The sequence below is a fragment of the Lucilia sericata genome, unplaced genomic scaffold, assembly GCF_015586225.1.
Source record: "Lucilia sericata isolate MDLA Ls3-8-SP2 unplaced genomic scaffold, ASM1558622v1 Contig000663F_arrow, whole genome shotgun sequence".
In the NCBI taxonomy this organism is placed as follows: Eukaryota; Metazoa; Arthropoda; class Insecta; order Diptera; family Calliphoridae; genus Lucilia; species Lucilia sericata.
In genome coordinates, this window is record NW_023994668.1 from 19,993 (window position 1) to 40,396 (window position 20,404).

The 20,404-nt window shown below is 31.8% G+C and overlaps 1 protein-coding gene across 1 annotated transcript in view; it reads left to right on the plus strand.

The window, feature by feature from the left end:
• The first annotated feature begins 201 nt into the window (after positions 1–201).
• The window catches only part of LOC119607145 (myb-like protein Q), a 153,419-nt gene continuing 133,216 nt past the window's right edge, over positions 202–20,404 (plus strand). Inside the window, exon 1 of the mRNA XM_037960945.1 lies at positions 202–231. The gene's annotated coding sequence lies outside the window, so the exon portion shown is untranslated. The remainder of the gene's footprint in view (positions 232–20,404) is intronic.

A 20,404-nucleotide genomic window follows, 5' to 3' on the forward strand; every position in this document is an offset into this window, starting at 1 on the left:
TAAAGCGGGCTGCTTGAAAGAAGATTAATTGACGATTTATTAGAGATAATTTAAATTCTTTCTAAAGAGAATATTAAGATATTTTTTTAGAAAAAATAAATTTTTCCTTTCATATGTGTGTCTGTATAATGTGTTAGAACTAGATATTGCGATTTTTTAAATTTTTTTTATTAAAGTTTATATTTTTTCTTTTTATTTTCAGTATCGTGGACATCAACTATATGATATATAGTAAGTGATTATTCCCTTTCTTTCAACACTTTTATATATTTAGTTTTATGTTTATTGGTTCATTATAATAGAAAACTAAAAAGTACAAAAAAAATTTCAAAAGTACCTGTTCAACGAAAAAGTAACAAAAATCCCCTTTTATAGGTTTTCAATTGCTCCGGGTCTGTACTAGAGTTCTATAGTTGAAACGAAAAGTCGTCTTTTCGATATTTTGTATTTAGTTAAAAGTCGATTTTTCGACTTTTCGCCTTTTTGCATATTATGAGAAGTAGATTTTTCGACTTTTAGACTTTTTTTATTTAATTAAGAGTCGGCTTTCAGACTTTTCGACTTTTAGTGTTTTATAAATAGTCGACTTTTTCCGACTTTTCAATTTTTTTTTGACTTTTTGACTATTTTCGACTTCTTTTGACTTTTTTCGACTATTTTTTGACTTTTTTCGAGTTTTTCCGACATTTTAGAGTTTTTGACTTTTTTTCCATTTTTTTTAACATTTTCGACTATTTTTGACTTTTTCTACTATTTTCGAGTTTTCGACTTTTGTCCGATTTTTTTCGACTTTCCGACTTTTTTCGACTTTTTGACTTTTATTTACAAAGTCGACTTTTCGACTTTCTTGGAACAAAATAGTCGACTTCGACTTTTTTTGACAAAAAGTCGATTGTTCGATTTTTCGAAAGTCGATTTATAGAACCCTAGCCTGTACACTTGTACACTTTTTTAAAATTTTCGACTATTTTTGACTTTTTTCTACTATTTTCGAGTTTTCGACTTTTGTCCGATTTTTTTCGACTTTCCGACGTTCTTCAACTTTTTGATTTTTAACGACTTTTCGACCTTTTTCGACTTTTATTTACAAAGTCGACTTTTCGACTTTCATAGACGATAGCCGAGTTATCGACTTTCTTGGAACAAAATAGTCGACTTCGACTTTTGACTTTTTTTGACAAAAAGTCGATTGTTCGATTATTCGAAAGTCGATTTATAGAACCCTAGTCTGTACACTTAAATTCATGTTTCTAAGTTCCTTATAATAAAAAGTCAAAAAGTACCATTTAAGAAAACGAAAAAGTACCAAAAAGTACTTATTTACTCCTGACTCTACATGCTTAATTTCATGTTTCTCGGTTCATTATTATAGAAAATTTAAAAAGTACCTTTTAAAAAACGAAAAAGTACCCGTTTTTACCCTTTTAATACCCCCTTAACATTCGAAAATCCCATCTTAGTGGATCTATTTGTGTGAGACCGATCTCCTTTCCATTTTTAGCTTTAACCGTTTAGACTGTGCAATGGTGAATCAGTCACTCTTTAAGTCAGTAACGAAGTATTAGTTTTCCAATCCGTTTATAATTTCCACCATATAGGTGCTTGAATCTATATTCTGAATTCTTAAAGATAGCGAAGTCGGTTTAGCGATGCTCATCATCTGCCTAAACGTATGTTAGTTCAAAACGATTTTCAAAAGACCCCAAATCGAAATTATCAATAATTCTATCTGAAATGTTTTCTATCAGAAGTCATTCAATATTCCCGATATATTGCTCAAATCCTTAGAGATCTTTTAAGGCATTTTCCTAATTTTATAGTGGGGAGGGTATTATGCGTTTGTGCTAATGTTTGTAACACATAAAAAGATTGGTCATACACCCACCTTAAAGCATACCAATCGGCTCAGAATCACTTTCTGAATCGATTGAGATATGTCCGTCTGTCTGTCCGTCCGTCCGTCTTTCTGTACGTCTGTCTGTACGTCCGTCTGTGTGTCCATGTAAACCTTGTGCGCACGCTACAGGTCGCAATTTTCAAGATAATTTGATGAAATTTGGCACATAATCTTTTTTATACCGATATAACCGTACCCCCCGAATAGGGCTATTGAGCTCATAATTATGTTAAATGTTCTAGTATCTCTACAAAAAACGTCTAATTGCCCCCTCATATAAAATCCCCTTCGGATAATCACTTGAAGGTCAAAATTCTCTTATAAACACTAGTATCTCAATAAAATTCTTCATAAATCACCATAATGTAAAATGCATTAGGATATGCCCATATTTACCCTGGCTCCCTATAACTCCTCTTTTAGAAAATCTCTTTTTTGTCAATAAATTGTTAAAAAATTTCGGAGTTAACATACTGGTGTAGGGTTTCATACGGTCGGCTATGCCCGATTGTACATTATTACGTCTTTAATCTGGTCTATAATCTAGTCTCGGAAAGTCTAGTTCGTATTCTCAACAATGGTCTGATACATACTAACGCTTTACCTGTTCTATGCAATGCATTCTCTACAGTACTGTCAGTTGGGTCTATAGACTTAACTATTATTGTAAATATCTTAAGATCATACACAGAGGGAAAAAATTTCGGAGTTAACATACTGGTGTAGGGTTTCATACGGTCGGCCATACATTGTGTTGTCGTACGTATGTATGTATATACTTTTACAACGGATGTTATTGAAGAATAATAAACTCTTTGGTGTCAATTTGGTAGCAGGCGTGTATATTTCTTTTTCCCTCTGTGTAATATAGTTCTTAAATACTGGCTGGGCTGAACCCCGAGGAATGAATTTCAGCTCAAATAAAACAAAATACTGGCCGCTAAGTGGAAAAATCATAGGCTCGAAATGAGGTCCCTCTATGTATACGCTTCTATAGTGTAGAGAACTGCTAAAGACATGCATGGAATTCTGCGTTCATTGATTGCAAGTGCGATCATGGGCAGTACATAAATCAAAGCTTTAGAAACAATGCTGGTGATTCCCCCAAATAGAAAAGCATTATTTTTAAGCGGAGTAACCGAAGCCGCTTGCTGGTCACGTCATCAATGTATATTGGATATATTGGACGATTATAAATGAAATGCAGAAATACCCGGAGTCAGAAATTTTCGAGAACTTCGACTTTGAGAACATTGGTTTCAGATAGAATTTCATCAACAAAAATATACGAATTCAGATGAATGCAGAGTATGCAAAGAAGTCAGTGAAGCTGTGCAATATTTCTCCGCCATTGCCAGGCTTACGTCCTAATTGGGTCTAAATGTCGTGAAGGTTATTTTGTTATAGATATTACATTCCTCGGCGACACTGATTCTAAGTTAATACGTCAAGTAAACAGAGTTTCTGAAGATTTTACGATAATTCCTTTCAAATATTGTTTTTTTTTCTGATCGCATATACTATATCGATCTGATGTACGATCGAAAACAGTTTAATCTAAGACCTAAAGTTTAAGCTTATCGTAAAAAACCTCAAATCAGTTGGCGTTCAACTTCAACAACTTCAACTTATTCCGGTATTTTGATCTTAAAATATTTCTTTCAACCTTAAATCCAATTTAGCTTAGATGTTTTTATTATTGTTTTCCCATAGTGCATTGGGATTTGATTGCTCTTTGCTCGTGCCTTTAAATTGAATCATATCACTTTACTTGTACCATTTTAAGCCAAATAAATCTTGTTTATAATATTTATAAAAAAAAAACCTCAATATTACAATCAAACATAAAATGTGTAGTTAAAATTCTTCCGCATGCTGGGTTTTTCACGTTCGCTGACTGCCTTAGTTTGTCGTAACGCTGAAGTGCCAAAATCTGTCAGAATTTCTATAACACTTTAAAATACTTTGTAGCAATAGTAACATCAAATATTACGAGGTAAATGCGGTTAGACATAAAAAGAGACTAGAGACGAGATCGGCTATTGAAGAAAGCAGGGACTGAAGGAATCATTTGTGTGATTGAGTGAGCGTGAGTGTTAAAAGAAAAGTTATGAAAAGGAACCTCATTTTTTTTGGGTAAATATGAGATTTATGTTCTCATTATGCCGATCACTGATGTGACGAATGACTAGAAAACACAAAGACTCTTGAAAAATAGCACAGAAATCATTTTTTGGTTGTTTATTTTTTAATTTTTTTTTTGGTATAATAAACCTCTTATACTTTTAAATTACACTTAGAGATAGCTGATTCCTTTTCGGCAAACGTTTTTGTTATGGACGAATATGAATATTTTCCTAAAACACCGTGGGGCTAATAAAAGAGCCAAGAATAACATTGTATATTTTTCCTCTTCAACTTCAGCCATTGTTTGACGAGTAACTTTTCCATTTTGTTCGCCATTTTTTTTCTGTGATTTTCATTTTTCTTGAATGAATAGCAGCTGCAGTTTTTCAATGCGTCTAAAAAGAAAACTAAAAGAAAAATACCTTAAACTAGTCTCGTTGAAAGACAATAGACTTCAACTGCATTGCACATTTTACTCTATTATCCGTTACCTGTGTTGGAAGGGGATACCTACCTTATACAAACAACATTGTATTTTTTTCATAAGGAAGATGCTGGCTGTCTGGCTGAGTGACTGTCTGCTTGTGGTTTATTTTGATGGTGTTCCTTAGGAATATTTAAGTTTATGTTGTTTTTTTTATTTTGTTCATGGTGGGAGTGAAAATTGATTTACAAACTATTGCCTCACTCGCGTACTTTTTGCATTTTGTGCATGTATAAACATGCTCGTGCTTGTTTTTTTCTTTTCGTTTCTTTATGATTTATTTAATAGAATTGTTAAAGTTTTATTGAATTTTAACATGCAGTGTAAGTAATTAATTATAAAAAGTTATTGATTTTGTTTAAAGTTTGAACGGTTAAAAATGAAATTTGTAACGGTAAATTTGAAAGCAGCTGAACACAGATTAAAGGTAGCAAGAAATTATTAAAGAAATTTCTAAGTTTATTTGTAAGAAAAAATATTAGAAAAGTTTATCTTTAAAAGATATTTTCAAAATCAATAAATTTTGTATTTTAGTAAATGTTTCGTTTAAAATTATCTTTAAAGAAAACTATTGATCAATATCCTGTTAATATAAAATATTTTTTCCCTTTTTAATTTGGAGAAAGTTCTCGATCAATTTTCTATAAAAATATTTTGATAAATTTTCTATTATAACAAAATTTAAAAAATGTTTATAAAAAATGTTTAATAAATTTTCTATTTACAGTAAATTCTTAATCAATTTTTTATTTGAAGAAAATTCTCCATCAATTTCTATTTGGAGAAAATTCTTCGTCAGTTTTCTTTTTAAAGAATATTTGGATACATTTTCTATTTGAAAAAATTCTTCATCAATTTTATATTAAAAGAAAATTCTTGTTCATATTTCTATTTAAACAAAATTCACGATAAATGATAAATTAAGATTAATGATAAATTTTCTATTTAAAAAATTTCTTGATCAATTCACTATTTAAAGAAAATTCTCTATCAATTTTATATTCAAATAAAATTGTAGAACAATTTTCTATTAGATGAAAGTTCTCGATCAAGTTTCGATTTGAAAAAAAAAAAAATTCTCGATCAATTTCCTGTTTATACAAACTACTCGTGAAATTTTCCGTTTAAAGAAAATTCAAGATCAGTTTTCTATTTAAACAACATTTTCGATAAATTTTTCATTATAAAGTAAATTCTCGATCAATTTGCTATTTAAATAAAATTTTCGATCAATTTTCTTTTTAAGAAAAAATTCTCGATCAAATTTCTATTAAATGACACTTTTCGATCATGTTTCAATTTCCAATTTTAACAAAATTTTCGTTAAATTTTCTTTTTAAAAAATTTTTATATCAGGTTTTGATATGAAGAAAATTCACGATCAATTTTGTATATAAACAAAATTGTTGATAAATTTTATTTTTAAAGAAAGTTCTCGATCAAGTTTCGATATAAAGTAAATTCTCGATCAATTTGTATTTAAAGAAAATTCTCAATCAATTTGCTATTTAAAGAAAAAACAAAATTCTCGTTAAATTTTCGGTTTAAAAAAGTTTTAGATCAAGTTTTGATATGAAGATCATTCACGATCAGTTTCCTATTTATGTAAAATTTTTGAAAATTTTATTTCAAATAAATTTTTCATTAATTTTCTATGTAATGAATTTTTTTAATAAATTGTCTATACAAACAAAAATTCTCTTTCGATTTTCTATTTAAACAAAATTCTCGATAAATTACTATTGTAAACAATTCATCGATCAATGATCTATCTAAAGGAAAATTCTCGATCAAATTACGATTTGAAGAAAATACTCGATCAATTTGTTATTTAAAGAAAATGCTCAATCAATTTTCTATTTAAACAAAATTTTTTATTAATTTTATTTTAAAAGAAAGTTCTCGATCAATTTGTATTTAAAGAAAACTCTTAATCAATTTGCTATTTAAAGAAAATTCTCGATCAATTTTCTTTTTAAGAAAAAGTTCTCGATCAATTTCCGATATGAACAAAATTCTCGTTCAATTCGCTATTTTAAGAAAATACTCGATCAATTTTCTATTTAAAAGAAATTCTCGATCAAGTTTCTATTAAAAGAAACTTTTTGATCAAGTTTCGATTTGAAATAAATTCATGATCAATTTCCTATTTAAACTAAATTTCTGTAAAATTTTCTGTTCAAAAAAGTGGTTAGTTTTATTAGATCAAGTTTTGATATGAAAAAAATTCACGATCAATTTTCTATAATACAAAATGTTTGAAAATTTTTTTATTTCAACAAAATTCTCGATCAATTTTCTATGTAAAAAAAAATCATAATAAATTGTCTATATAAAGAAAATTCTCGATCGATTTTCTATTTAAATTAAATACTGGATCAATTATTAGTATAAAAAAATTATCGATCAATGATCTATTAAAGGAAAGTTCTCGATCAAGTTACGATTTGAAGAAAATACTCGATCAATTTGTTATTTAAAGAAAATTCTCAATCGATGTTCATTCAAACAAAATTTTTGATAAATTTTATATTAAAATAAAGTTCCCGATCAAGTTTCGATATATAAAATAAATTCTCGATCAATAAACTCTCGATCATATTTATTTTTAAGAAAAAGTTCCGATATGAACAAATTTCTCCATTAATTTTATATTTAAAAGAAATTCTAGATCAATTTTCTGTTAAAAGAAAGTTCTCGTTCAAGTTACGATTTGAAATAAACTCATGATCAATTTCCTATTTAAACAAAATTTCCGGTAAATTTTCTGTTTAAAAAAGTTTTTATAAATTATTTATTTAAAACTTATTTTTTGATAAATTTTCTATGTAAAGAAAATTCTTAATAAATTGTCTATATAAACAAAATTTTCGATCGACTTTCTTTTTAAACAATCAATCAATTATTAGTGTAAACAAATTATCGATCAATGATCTATTAAAGTAAAGTTCTCGATCAAGTAACGATTTAAAGAAAATACTCGATCAATTTGTTATTTAAAGAAAATTCTCAATAAATTTCCTCTTCAAACAAAATTCTTTATCAATTTGATATTTAAAGAAAGTTCTCGATCAATATTTGATATTAAGAAAGTTCTCGATCAATTTTCCATTTAAACGAAATTCTCGATTAATTTTCTATTAAATGAAAGTTCTCGATCAAGATTCGATTTGAAGAAAATTTGTGATAAATTTCCTATTTAAACAGAAGTCCCATTAAAGCTATAAATCAAGTTTCGATTTGCAGAAAATACTCGATCAAATCGCTATTTCAAGAAAATTATCGATTAATTTTCTTTTTGTAAAAAGTTTTTAATAAATTTTCGATATAAAGTAAATTTTCCATCAATTATTGATTAAAAGATAATTTCTAGTCTAGTTTTTATTTCAAAAAAATTCTCCATCATTTTTAATTTTTCGAAAATTTTTGATCAATTTTGTTATTTAAAGAAAATTCACGATCAACTTGCTATTTAAAGATAATTCTCGATAAATTTTCTTTATATTGAAATTTACAGAGCAAATTTCTGTTTAAACATAATTTTGGTTATATTTATACACAATTCTCAATCGATCAATTGTCGATTTATATATTTTTGATTAATTTTGTATGTAAAAATTATCGATCAATTTTGTTTTTAAAAAAATTTATATCAATTTTGCATTTAATGAACATTTATGATCTCTTTGCTATTTAAAGAATATTTCCGATCAATTTTCTCTTTATTAAAAACTCTAGATCAAAATTCTATTCTCTATTTTTAGAAAATTCTAGATCAATTTCTTATCTAAAGAAAATTCTCGATCAGTTTTCTATTTATAGAAAAAAAAATTTTTTAATCCACTCACTATTTATAAAAAAATTCTCGATCAGTTTTCTACAAACCTTAACTTCAAACAATACAATATTTCCTCCCTTCCCTTTTACGATCTAAAATTAACAGATGTAAGCCGCTCTGCGCAAAGCTAACAAACTATCGTCATTAACACGAACATGAAAATGAGAGAAGAGTCAATGAAAAACAAAACGAACAACGATCGTAAGACATAAAAAATCGACAATAATGTTGATGCCACATAATCATGAATGCCACAAATCGAATGTAAGTAAGTTTAAGGCTTAACGCAAAAACCCCAAAAGACGATTAGGTACGTATTTTAAAGTAAATGTAAAAAACTAAGAAACAAAAAGAAGGTGGTACTCCCAAGTCAAATGTATGAAGATGATAATGATGATGCTTGGTGTTAAATACGTTGCAAAATGTTTACTAAAAGCTGCTGTATTAAATTTCTGCCAATAACAACAACAACACATTGACTTCATGCTAACTTTTTAGCAAAACTATACAAAGCCGTGCTAATAAAAATCTGTAAAATACTTTAGCAATTTAAATCATAAAGAAGACAAGAACAATTCCATAAAGTAAGAAAAAACGGGCGAAGAAAAAAAATCGTCACGAATTAATATTATTTTACGATTTATCTTTACGTTTACTTACAAGAGTAGAGTTGAGTTCTCTTTAGCTTAAATAGGATTTTTTTTAAAGTTATGCGGAATATATTACATTGGCTTTAAAGTTTTAAGACAAAAACATTTTGTCTGAAAATAAATATATTAAAAATAATTTAAAACTACTGATCAATGACTGATCAGAGGAGTATAAGTTTTGAAAAAAAAAACTAAGGAGAACCAACTCAAAAAGCTGCAACTTTGAATTATTAATTATGTTACGATTATCAAGTTGGTATTCGAAATTTATAATATTTTTTTTAAAAAGTGAATTGATCATTTGTTTTCTATGAAAAGAGAATTGATTGTAAATTTTCTATAAAAATTAGTGATCGTTTATTTTGTCTTAATAGAGAATTAATCGTTCACAAAATATTTCCATTAATTGAAAACCGATCATAACACATATTTGATCGTAGATTTTCTAATAATATCGTGTTTTATTAATTTATCACAAATTTTCAATAAAAAGAGAATTGATCGTAGATTTGATCGTACTTTTTTTCTTTAAATAGTGAATTGGTCGAACGTTTATTTTCTATTAATAGGAATTGATTGCAAATTTTGTCCTAATACAGAATTAATCTCAAGTGTTCCATAACACAAACTATATTTCCATCAATTGATAACCGATCGTAACACATATTTAATCGCAGATTTTCTAGTAATACTCTATTAATTGATCTTTTTAGTATATCTTTTTTTGATCGTAGATTTTCTCTTAAATCAAAATTGATCTTTAATTTGTTATTTGTAAAGAATGGATTGCGGATATTTTCATTCTAGAAATAGAGATTTAATCTTACATTTATCATACAAAGAGAGAGCTGTTTTGCAATTATTAGAAAAGTGATCTTTGCGATCTATAAAAAAGGAATTGATCGTGGATTTTCTATAATTATAGGTTTGGTTAGGTTGATATTAGGATGTATACTATATTAAATCCGAAGAAATACACCTATGCCACGGTGTTCACTGTTTTTCAGTGTTCAGAAACTCAGTTTCCTGGACGTAATTCCTAAGAATCTTTCAATCAGTGTTAGTCAGGAATGTTTTTTCCGGAATAACATCATTTCCAATATACTTGGATCTAACTTCAACGAATGCCTGGCATTGGCAAAGAAAGTGCTCCAGAGTTTCACTGTCCTCTCCACATGTTCTACATTCGTCTGAATCTGCACGTCCAATTTTGCATAGATAGATGTACTCGTAATCCTGTGTGTCCACTCAGAATACGTACTAACTTCAGACTTGCTCATTTTGAGGAGATTTTTCGTCTTGCTCTCATCAGGGTCACCCCATAGGATCTTCGTAGTTCTACCCACTGTTTCATTATTCCAAGAGGCCTTATGGGATTCTCTCACCCATGATTTTAGTTCAGCATTTGTTGCTTCGAATGGTTTGGCGTTTGCGAGTTCCCTTCCCTTTAAAGCTATTACATTCGCCCTTTCGTTGCCAAATACTCTCGAGTGGGCTGCTATCCATATGATGTAAACCTTACCTCTAGGAGAGTATTAAGTTAAGGCTTTCTTACAATCTAATACGATCTTAGATTTAGTTCTATCACCTGATATCGCCCTAATTGCTGGTAAACGGTGGTATATTTCTGTTTCTGGGTCTTCAATATAGAATCCCAGCCCCACTTTGTGCCCCAATTTCCTACTGGTATTTGCTCTAATGTTCCGCTTGACCAAGACATTTTATCTGGGATCAACGTTTCAAAGTTTCCGACATATTTTGTGTCTGGTATACGATCAGGCACGTCCGATGATTGAGTAAAACCTTCCAATGTGTCCAGTATACATTGATGACGTGTCCTATAACCGCTTTTGGCCAGTTCGTAAAGAGCCGTTCGGCTGTAAGCGCCGCCTCATATCTTAAATATGTTTCAATGGGTGGAATATGATCACAAATTTTCCGGAGAATCGACTTGGAGATCATTTCTATTGCTAGAAAATTGATCATAGTTTTGTTTAATACTAAAGTATCTTGATCGTAAACTATCTATAAGTAAATAATTGATCTTACATTTTATATTAATAGAAAACTGATCACGACTTTCGAGTAATAGATAATTAATCGTTGGTTGATTGGTAGAAGTAGAACAGAAGAGACTCTGACTCCAGCCTGTAGCTGTGAGAAATCTCAGGATATCATTAAGCTTAGACCCAGATATCTCACCGAGGTTAGATATGTTGTAACTGCCAAGAAAGCAGTTATTCTTTACGACCAGAGCAGGGCATTCACAAAGAAGATGGAAAACCGTTTCTTCCTTTTCCCTATCTTTAGAACTGCGACAGTGTTCGTTGAAGGGGAGCCCAGACCGATTTGCATGTCTAACTATCACCCAGAGTCCTGTTATTACTTCTATCAACCTCGATATGTCCCGCCTACTTCGGTTTATAAGGTATCTTATGCGTTTCTCATTGAAGGAGGACCACAATAACTAGGTTATTCCACCTATTTTCAGCTTTTTGAAGAAAGGATCTGAGGAGTCAGACAGGCGAATCAGCCTTGACAGATCCTTCTTGCATTGTCTAACTAATAGGGAAGTGGTAGTATGAGAGTTTAGTGAGAGAAGTGCCGCTTGACTATCGACAAAGATTCCTATGTTACCGCGAATATTGAGGTCATGTAGTACCCTACAGGTTGAAATTATAGCAAATATTTCAGCCTAAAAGACACTACAGTTATTGGGAAGACGGTGAGATATACTTATCCCAGCTTCTTCACAGAAGACACCAGAACTAACACCGCAGTTCATTTTAAAATCATCTGTAAAGATTCTGGTGATATATTCGCACGGTAGTTTACCTCTATACCGCTCGCTCCTGGAAGGAACTCTGACTTTGAATACTCTATTAAAGTCCGTGTGTGGGGTAATATAGTCGGATGGTTGGAAAATTGATCACAAGTTATGAGTCGGTTCCATTGTTATTTAATTTTTGCTTAGAAAAGGCTTAGCGCAAACACTGCAACACTGTTGCTATTGCAAACATTTTATATAGGAATAAAAGGAGGTATTTGTGCAACGCCCCAAAAAAAGTTAAAAGCTACAAACAAAAATTAAAAAAAAAATACCACCAAATATCGTAAATATTTTCATAGTTCTACAAAGCATATAGTAAACTTCAAAGTGTATAAATACAATTTCAAGTTCACGATTGTGTTGCACGATTTTTTATTTTCTTATATTCTGTGGCATTTCTCGCCAGTAACACTTTATACCAATATTTTTAATGTAAAATGTGAAACACAATTTCATTATTGGCTTTAAATTGAATTGCTGTCTAGTATACAGAGTGTTATAGCTACGAATTCATATACTATAGTGCCAGGTGCCAAGTTTTAAGCTTGTTTAGCTCGAAACAAAAGTACGAAATAAAAAATCAACCAGTTCCACTTGCATGATGCCTATAACTGCTTTACAATCTACTTGACTTTAAACGTTTAACTTTGAAACTGTTTGCAGTTCTCTATGTGCGCGAAAGTGCAAAACGACACTACAACTTTACAATCAGTTGCACTAACAAGATGCGGATTTTATTAAACGAACTTAATTTACGACCACCCAAACTGGTAGGAATGATCATCATCGTTTTCATTATAAAGTGCCTGGACTTAGTACTCATATGTGAGTGTATTATGTACATGTTAAACGTTTAAACGCATTTATGATCATTATGTTGATCATTCTTTGTTTTTTTTTCTTTTTCTGCCTTTTAGTTATGCTATTATACATTAACTCCCTGTTTAATATTTCGTTCGCATCCTTTTCAATATCTAAAATATAATTAGCACTTTTTGTGTAGCGTGTAACGTAACGCACGATCTCAATTGTTGTAAGTTGTTGTCATGAACGACTTTTAAGGGCTTTACATGATCAGTGTAGATGAGAGTAGAGAGAGGCGAAGATTTGCTTTCGTTCTGCATTATCTTGGATTATAATACTTTAGTTAGTCCATTTTTAGACCATTTATGAAATCCATTGATTACCTAACACCCGATCGTCAACGAACAAATCCAACCATAATATCACAGAATATGACAACACTTTTTATGGTGAAACTCGACTGGTTTAGTTAACCTAAACTAATGCCCTTACGTCAGTGGAAGCCATAATCAAACTATAAGATTGTAACATCGTGACTAGAACTAGAAATTTACACAAACACCAGAATATTCAAAATTTTATAGAAAAATCATCTTTTCAGTTTGGATCTTATATACTTTGAGCACTACATTCAGACTACAAACCAACATTATTAGGACCGATATTTATATGGAATGTTATCTGAGATATGGACTTAGATAGTTCTTCAAATCACAGGCTTGTGGTTACAGTGTCAAGATCTCTTAAAAAGTTAAATGTAACTTAACGGGGGTGTTTTACAGGCTTTCTTAACGAGAGGGATGGGAAGTGGGATAATCTGTCAATGGTTTCACTTATTTGAGAGTAGCAGATGATAATAACAACAAACGGCGTTCTGGAGCACATCGGAGGAAGTGGCCCACTTGAAAGAAAAATCGGTTTCTCTCTTAATATCTAAAACAAAAGGTCTCCCGAGAAAAAAAAAAACAAGAATAAAAACAGCTCCCCATAGTTCACTGAAAGCAACTTCAAGTCAGAATCCTGCGAGTAAAGTGACAACGCCAAGCCCGATATTCTGAAGACGAACACATCGGTAAAGGAAGCCCCGAAAATCGAAGAAGAAGAAGAAGCTAGACAGTGTAAAAGGAAAAGAGCCGCCTTCTTACGCCAAGATTTCAAGAGATGACACCGGGACGGTCTCTGCTATGCATTATACGATGCCGGAAAACTGACAGCAAATTTTCGATAGACCAAAACAGTAAAGTAGAGGATTTGGTCAACAATAGGATATTGGACCACGCAATCGCTTCTAAGGGCAACCTTTGAAGAGAGCATAAGCAGCGAGTTCTGCATGGGCTAGATGTTGATGAGGTTGCCATTTCACCAGTGTACTGACACCCTGAAGATCTTGGTAGAAAGTATACTCCTCCCTGTGATAGCGCTTAGCTCGAACTGGCAAAGAAGTGCGATCTTCCAACGCTCTTAAAGTCCAGAGTCTACATAAAAGGATGGTGGAGTCAACTGTCTAATGAGCGCATATTGGGAACTTTTGAAAGCCAAAATCCTGAGCTGGTCGTGAAAAAATGGGATATCTTTCACAGAAAAGAAGAACCGAAGAAAAGGTTTCTGGATGAAATCACGGAATTTTCCAACTTTTTTATGCTGATATGGGTTCTCGTCCGATAACATGTACATAAATTATGTCACAAGATCATATGCTTTCTCCTCTCAATAGGATTGTTAACATCGCTTGCAACGGTGATGAAATTCCCACGACAATTGGATCTTGTCTCCCGAACGATCCGAGTCATAATCTGCCAAAGATTGTCAATCCAGCGACAGCATTATCAACCGAATGTTTTTACCCCAGGAAAGAACTATCGGCCACGGTTGAACTGTTATAACAACAACAAACAGGGGCATGGCAATCTAGAATACGTTTACCTACACTTCGATTTTCCGACACTACTTCCAAAGTCGGATCTGATGCAACTGGTTGAAGACTCATAAAGAAAAAGTAATTAATTAGTAATAGTTGTGATGCCAACTCCCACCATGAAGCACAAACACCAATTGCAGAAGAAAAACCCTCATGGTTTTCTCTATTACTAAAGACTTGATCACATGGAACTTAGGTAATAAAGCTACATTGGTCAATTGAATCAGAGAAGAAGTGACTATATGTTAAGCTTATAAATGAAAAAGATTGGAGAGTTTTGGACGAGCAATTCTTTTCAGACCACCGGTACATAAGAGGCGACGTAATACGGCAAACACCAAAGCCGATTATTTAGTTAGCTAGTTTGAAAGGAGGATGTATATACAGATGAAATACATCCACTATCGGACTTGTTGTGCGCTCCTTAACCAGTGCCTCAGGTGCTACCGGAGACCACCAAAGACGATTAAGTTTCGGAAAAAGTCTAAATCGTATTGGAAATTTTTCGGGACCTCACTTTAGGATAGGATGTCAAAATAAAGAGGATATAGACGTCAAAGTAGAAACAGCTTTTTATATCACCAAATATTAAGCATTACCTTAGCACCATGGATATTTGACTTTGGTGTCGATTCGGCTGGTTGACCAGGTTTCACATTCGATTCCAGTTGATTTCATTGACCCTCCTCGAATGATGTTTTGTTGGCAAAAAATTCGAAATTTTCGTAGCGAAAAAACAGCCGTATAAAAGATCAATGAATGTAAAATTAAAGGAGACGAAACTTATTAGATCTACTGAACTCAACACATGATCTCCAACATCCATGAAGATCAGACACTTTCGAGAATAATACAAGGTTATTGGTACAGCTGGATTAAAGTTATCTATGGGACTAAACGTTTGCCAAACTAATGGATGAAATTACATGTATCCAACTGGTTAACCGTTTCCATAACTACTTTCCTCTTACGTGTACAGCCAGTCCATCGGCATGTTTTTTTGACCTTTATATTTCATCAAGTTTATTGTTCATTAGTGCACGTTCAAAGTCATGATCTAATGAACTTTTATTATGGTCATATTTTGCTTTTTCTTATTTCACTATTAATCCTTGTTTTTATTTATGTAGTGATAATGAAATTAATATTTTGTTTTACGTTCTGTTCTTCTTCGACATTTCGACAGCTGCAAAGAAAGACTGGAGTGATGTTAAAGGAAATCTCTTTTAAAAAAATATGCGTTTAATTAAGAGCAACTGTGTTGGTATGTGTTATTTGGTTCCATGTTTTCCTGTAACGTTTTGCATGTTAATGGTGTAGAGGGTTATATAGTTTATGGCATCAAGGTTATTTAGTGGCATGTAAAAAGGAGGGGCAGGTCGTGAACTAAATAGCAGAGGATAAGTTGGAGAGATATATGTATATGGGAAATAAAGGACCTAATGGTCCTTCTGAAATTAAGTATAGAGATTGTTTTCGTTTAAGAATACATATGAACTTGTTTCTAAATTAAAACTCAATTATAAATTTTGTATATGATCCTCTTATAACTCTATTAACATTTCAAATGTCTAACCAAATCCTTAAAATTTTTCAATTGGAATCTGTTCTCAACCAACAAAAGTTATAAATAACTAAAATTTTCTAAAACCAAACAATTATTTAGTAAAACCATATAAAAACACTTATACAAATAGTTTTTAATTTATAGAATCATAAACAAATTGAATCACACTACCCACAATTAAATTGCCACAAAATCCTAAATCCTCTTAAAACTTTGCACCCTATTTTCAAAATTTCTACAAATATTTTTATAAAACCGGACTAAAACTTTTTAAGCTGCCAAGGGATGGAGCGTTGTTGTGGATATTGTTTATTTTAATGTTTATTATAAACAACTAATTGCTTTTCATTGCAATTTCCAAAAAAAAATAAACTTCAAATATGTATAATAAACCCTAAATAATCCCCACAAAATCAAAAACTGCCAACTATGCCAACTCAAACAAACAAACACACTCTCATTCACACCACAATAGGAAAACTACATGAAAACTTCCAGCTCCTACAACTCCAACTAAAGTTTATATCTAGTTGCAGCTGCAACTGAACAACCATTCCAAGAAGGCAAAATTGAGCAAAAACAAATAAAACTATTAAAGTAGAGTAGCGCAAATTGTGTATGAATACGTTGAAGTGTTTGGGGAGTATGAATTTAAAATGCTGCTCCAGCTCCTGCCATTGCTGCTCTGTATGGTGTATTTTAACACTTGACCAACATTATTTTTTTTTCTGTACCCTGAATCTCTATTATATGTAGAACAACAAATTGTGGTTTAAATATATACTGAGGTTTATTTTATGGATCTTTTTTTACTCCATCGTTTCATCCATTCTTCTCTATATGGTTAGAAATTCCAATATATGTGTTTATTCTATTTCATATAAACTTTAATACAATATTGTATAGATGGAGTAGGTAATAAAAAAAAAACTTGTCTGGACTGTGGTTAATGCTATGGAGCTTGCATACAGACAAATTTACTCGATATATCTAGTCTCCTTCCAGAGCACATGATTAGACAGGAGTTTGAAGGAATGCGATTAAAAAAGTCAGATGGGGAAGTTGTTCGGTTCTAGTTCAGTTCTAGTTGAGTTCTAGTTCAGTTCTAGTTCAGTTCTAGTTCAGTTCTAGTTCAGTTATAGTTTCAGTTGTAGTTCAGTTCTAGTTCAGTTGTAGTTCAGTTCTAGTTCAGTTGTAGTTCAGTTCTAGTTCAGTTCTAGTTCAGTTCTAGTTCAGTTCTAGTTCAGTTCTAGTTCAGTTCTAGTTCAGTTCTAGTTCAGTTCTAGTCTAGTTCAGTTCTAGTTCAGTTCTAGTTCAGTTCTAGTTCAGTTCTAGTCTAGTTCAGTTCTAGTTCAGTTCTAGTTTAGTTCTACTTCAGTTCTGGTTCAGTTCTAGTTCAGTTCTAGTTCAGTTCTAGTTCAGTTCTAGTTCAGTTCTAGTTCAGTTCTAGTTCAGTACTAGTTCAGTTCTAGTTCAGTTCTAGTTCAGTTCTAGTTCAGTTCTAGTTCAGTTCTAGTTTAGTTCTAGTTCAGTTCTAGTTCAGTTCTAATTCAGTTCTAGTTCAGTTCTAGTTCAGTTCTAGTTCAGTTCTAGTTCAGTTCTAGTTCAGTTCTAGTTCAGTTCTAGTTCAGTTCTAGTTTAGTTCTAGTTCAGTTCTAGTTCAGTTCTAGTTCAGTTCTAGTTCAGTTCTAGTTCAGTTCTAGTTCAGTTCTAGTTCAGTTCTAGTTCAGTTCTAGTTCAGTTCTAGTTCAGTTCTAGTTCAGTTCTAGTTCAGTTCTAGTTCAGTTCTAGTTCAGTTCTAGTTCAGTTCTAGTTCAGTTCTAGTTCAGTTCTAGTTCAGTTCTAGTTCAGTTCTAGTTCAGTTCTAGTTCAGTTCTAGTTCAGTTCTAGTTCAGTTCTAGTTCAGTTCTAGTTCAGTTCTAGTTCAGTTCTAGTTCAGTTCTAGTTCAGTTCTAGTTCAGTTCTAGTTCAGTTCTAGTTCAGTTCAGTTCAGTTCAGTTCTAGTTCAAGTTCAGTTCTAGTTCTAGTTCAGTTCTAGTTCAGTTTTAGTTCAGTTCTAGTTCAGTTCTAGTTCAGTTCTAGTTCAGTTCTAGTTCCGTTCTAGTTAGTTCTAGTTCAGTTCTAGTTTCAGTTCTAGTTCAGTTCTAGTTCAGTTCTAAGTTCAGTTTAGTTCAGTTCTAGTTCCGTTCTGTTCAGTTCTAGTTCACTTTAGTTCAGTTCTAGTTCAGTTCTAGTCAGTTCTAGTTCAGTTCTAGTTCAGTTCTAGTTCAGTTTTAGTTCAGTTCTAGTTTCAGTTTCGTTCAGTTCTAGTTCAGTTCTAGTTCAGTTCTAGTTCAGTTCTATGTTCAGTTCTAGTCAGTTCTAGTTCAGTTCTAAGTTCAGTTCTAGTTCAGTTCTAGTTCAGTTCTAGTTCAGTTCGTAGTTCAGTCTGAGTTCAGTTCATGTTCAGTTCTAGTTTCAGTTCTAGTTCAGTTCTAGTTCCAGTTCTAGTTCAGTTCTAGTTAGTTCTAGTTCAGTTCTAGTCAGTCTAGTTCAGTTTCATAGTTCAGTTCTAGTTCAGGTTCTAGTTCAGTTCTAGTTCAGTTCTAGTTTCAGTTCTAGTTTCAGTCTCGTTCAGTTCAGTTCTAGTTCAGTTCTAGTTCAGTTCTAGTTCAGTTCTAGTTCAGTTCTAGTTCAGTTCTAGTTCAGTTCTAGTTCAGTTCTAGTTCTAGTTCAGTTCTAGTTCAGTTCTAGTTCAGTTCTAGTTCAGTTCTAGTTCAGTTCTAGTTCAGTTTGTTCAGTTCTAGTTCAGTTCTAGTTCAGTTCTAGTTCAGTTCTGGTTCAGTTCTAGTTCAGTTCTAGTTCAGTTCTAGTTCAGTTCTAGTTCAGTTCTAGTTCAGTTCTAGTTCAGTTCTAGTTCAGTTCTAGTTCAGTTCTAGTTCAGTTCTAGTTCAGTTCTAGTTCAGTTCTAGTTCAGTTCTAGTTCAGTTCTAGTTCAGTTCTAGTTCAGTTCCAGTTCAGTTCTGGTTCAGTTCTAGTTCAGTTCTAGTTCAGTTCTAGTTCAGTTCTAGTTCAGTTCTAGTTCAGTTCTAGTTCAGTTCTAGTTCAGTTCTGGTTCAGTTCTAGTTCAGTTCTAGTTCAGTTCTATTTCAGTTCTAGTTCAGTTCTAGTTCAGTTCTAGTTCAGTTCTAGTTCAGTTCTAGTTCAGTTCTAGTTCAGTTCCAGTTCAGTTCTAGTTCAGTTCTAGTTCAGTTCTAGTTCAGTTCTAGTTCAGTTCTAGTTCAGTTCTAGTTTAGTTCTAGTTCAGTTCTAGTTCAGTTCTAGTTCAGTTCTAGTTCAGTTCTAGTTCAGTTCTAGTTCAGTTCTAGTTCAGTTCTAGTTCAGTTCTAGTTCAGTTCTAGTTCAGTTCTAGTCAGTTCTAGTTCAGTTGTAGTTCAGTTCTAGTTCAGTTGTAGTTCAGTTCTAGTTCAGTTCTAGTTCAGTTCTAGTTCAGTTGTAGTTCAGGTCAAGTTCGGTTCTAATTTAATCCTAGTTAAGTTTTAGTTCAGTTCAATTCTTAATAGAGATTTTATTCCTTTTTAACTCTGTTTCTGGACTATATAAATATGGTTGAGACATCTAACCAACTAATAGTGGTGGGTAACAACTGTTAAATGTTTGACCACCATGAAGAGGCAAGCAGAAGAAAGAAAGAACGAGCGAACGCAAAAAAGCAAAGAACGGACGGGAATATTTACAACAAGCAACAAATAGGAGTTTAATTGCATTTCAATTAAGAAAAAAAGGAAAATTGAAGAACAATTATGCAACATAAGTTGTTTGCATTTTTTTGCTCCTTGATCCCTCTCTTTCTCTATTACCATTTTTAACCATTTCCTAGTCACAATAAAGGAAAAATTAAAACAATTTGCTATAGTTTAAATTTTTTTATATACTAGACCCTGAAAAAGAAGTGTTTTAAAACTGTGTGAGTGTGAGTAGATCACAAAAAAAAGAACCACTTGAAATCACATTCAATGTGACAAATTATGTTATAAATTCTAGATTGCGTTTGGTTGTATTATTTAGTTGACTGACTATAGTTAGTGTGACAGACACTTAAACGCCCAAACATGTTTCAAAATCAGTTTACCATAATACAATTTATGTTACGGATGAATATACTGGTATAACACGTTGTTCCTTTGCCATTTATGTTGTGTTCTGTTCTTTTTTCCTTTATTTTTTTTTTTGTTTGAATGCTTTTTAATAGAGCAAAGTGTTTGTATTCTGTTGCAGTTTGTTATACGTTTCGTACGTTCGTTTGTTAT